Consider the following 3,176-nt stretch of genomic DNA (forward strand, 5'->3'; position numbering starts at 1 on the left):
CGAGAAAAGTGCGTTTTTGATATTATGTGCGAATTTGTAACAGATAATTCAACATAATTTTTTGAGAATACGTAGATAGATTACTTTAAAAAGTAACGCCTAACTCTTTTAAGAAAGAGAGAGTTTAGTGACGCATATATATTTTTAAAACATTATATTTTTGATAAATATTAAGTTATATTCAGTTTAAGATTTGTTCTAAAAGAAATTATTTATACTTTAACTGGAAATTGCGATAAATATAACAAAATATAAAAAATTATTTACATAGCAAGATCGGAAAGTTCTCGGGCTAATCATGGAAAGTTCGGTACAATGTGTAGTATTACTTTCGCATGAATTATTAAAATATAATACTGATAAATTTCTGATGATGTGTTTATATTGTACATAATATAAACGCGCGTAATTTTCAAACCTTTCATATTTCAATATGAAGAATGACTATTTATAGAGAAACACTATTGATATTTATAAATGCAAAAAAAACTTTAATCCTTCTACATAACTTTCACCAATATATATCTTCTTATCAAATGTGAATACCTAATTTTGATAAAACGTTATGATATTATTTAGCAATATGTTATGAACTAATTGTCACAGTTTTTTATTTTTATAAAATGTTTAATGTCTAATGGTATTTGTCTTTGGAATAGGTTTTTTTTTTTTGGAAAATCCCCAAAAATGTTGCGTTATAATTTAATAATATTTTATTTCTTGAATTTTAGGATCTGTTATTTTAAATTTTTACGTTTCGATCGTATTTTTTGTATTCAATGATCCCTCTAATTTTTAAAAATAATTAAACAATATATATCCCATTTGTAAAATCAGAAAGGATTAAAAAGGTTATCAAATAAAATAGTATAATCACAATACATTTTTTTGAACATGTATTTTACGAATGCATCTGAAGTAAATTTTTTACATCCAACTTCTGACTTTATTATTTATTTTGCAGAACTTTCAATTCTATTCTTCGCTACTCGTAGCAAAATTTGCCGTCGGTTATGCTGACAAAATTCCATCTGCCGTCGCGTGGCGCCCTCGCGTTGTTATCAATAACTAACATCTCTCTGATATATCTGATACGAGACCGATATTTGTGCAGCATATATGCACGTATTGCGATAAACTTAAACGCGTGTCACATTCGGCCAACTACGTGCATGCGAAATTTTCTTTATTTTCTAAAAAAATCTACCAAATTTTGCCAAACAATTGTGCGTACTCTTGATATCGATTTCTCTCTGCGTTTTAGATCTCACGTCGAATTATATACGCGCATACTTAACAGATGGAAGAAGGCAATGTTAAAGTTTTCTCTCTATACATAGCCTATTCTAAGTGTTAAAAGGTTTAGCACAGAGGAAATGTTCGATTTGCTTAACCATGCGTATTTAGAATATGGAACGATCGGTGACAGAACGGAACAAGAGTGAGAAATGCAATCACTGATTGACGATACAATAAAATAAATACCAAAGGAATACAGAGAGGAACGTAAAATATCTTATTATAAATTGGTTAATATATTTTAAATTATTGAAATTATTATATATATTTTATTATATAATATACGCTATCACCAGACAGTTTAGGACTAAAATGTGATATAATCTTAAAACACATAATTTATAGTAAAATTATAAAACAAATAGTGCAATTTTGATAATTGTTTTTTTACTTAATTATATCTTCAGGGTCACATTATAATGCTGTGAAAAATAAAATTGGACTTGCATATATTTTAAATAAAAAGAACACGAAATTAAGCCTTTCAAACGTTTGGTCTTAAACTTTTTGACGGTACCGTATATTTTATTACAAGATTTAATGAAACATTTTATATTTTGCATATTAAAATATAACGAAAAATTCACTCCACGCGTCGTTGCTAAATGTTAAAATTTTAAATACTCTATCAATGAAAATTGCAATTCACATAATTCAGCGAAGCGATGAGACTATCGATCCGACAAAATTGACAACTGCGTAACTGACGAAATTGATAACTGCGCATTTTCAGTAATCATTCCGCTAAAATATAATGTTTTCGATATCGCTTGATATACTACAGATATGTCGCATTTGCGAGCGATTCTAAATACAATGTTCGATCGGCCTTGCTGCACGAGAAGCCAAGGTCGCGTTCCACATTTTTGCGAAAATTAATCACGAATTCCTGTCAGTGTTGCAAAGATTTTGAAAAACAAGCGAATGCGTGATTGACCCACGCGCGCGCAGCTCCTGTCGCTTCTCTTTAATCACCCTCAATTAGTTGCTCATCTTTACGTAATCAGAATCAAAATTATGCAGAATATACTATAATAATAAGGTCATCCATTACAAGTGAAACATTATGCACTTTGTCGATCGAGGAATGAAGATTTTTGAAATGAAATTTAATTAGACATAATGTCTTCTCCCAAGTTTCTCATCAATCCAAATGATTAAATCATTATTTATTTTAATGCTTGACATTTGATGTCTTAATAATTCCTGCTTGAAGTACCATGGAAATTTACACAAGACGAAACATCTAGGAAATGGAAACATTTGTTTCTCTCGCGTTCGAGAGACTGAAATGAAAGGCTGAAGTAACATTAATCAGACACAATTATATTAGTCATCTTAATTACTCCTGTAGAATTAATTTCCATTATTTTCACAAGCTCGCACATCGTTTCGCCAGTGCGCAACATATAATTTTCATGTAGCGTATTTAATTTCGAAGTCATTCGGCCGAGTTCCGCGCCAAGGCGCTGATCTCGCTTCGCCTCGTCTCGTTCAAACGCGCTCCATCTGACTCCGATCTGCTCCGAGCCGCGCCGAGTCTCGTCATCGCGTTCCATCCATTCGATCCATCCGCGCTGATCCGCGCTCATATGGTACGTTTTCTCGTGCCAGTTATGATGAATTCGATTGGGTAATACCGCACCGCACCGCACCGCGCCGCACCGCGCCGCGCCGTGGCACAAGAAATGACGCCATGGGACACGGTCTGTGGTTTTTAATACGCGTCCTACTTTCCGCTATCTCTTCACGGGCATGGTGCGGCGCGGGCGGGGCGAGGCGGGGCGGGGCGAGACGAAGGAGCGAGAGAGAGAGAGCGAACGAACTATCGGCTTCTCTGCTCGGCAGAGTCGGTCTCCTCCCCCCTCCCCCCCCCC

This window comes from Trachymyrmex septentrionalis, unplaced genomic scaffold (genome assembly GCF_001594115.1).
Source record: "Trachymyrmex septentrionalis isolate Tsep2-gDNA-1 unplaced genomic scaffold, Tsep1.0 scaffold16, whole genome shotgun sequence".
NCBI classification, from domain to species: domain Eukaryota; kingdom Metazoa; phylum Arthropoda; class Insecta; order Hymenoptera; family Formicidae; genus Trachymyrmex; species Trachymyrmex septentrionalis.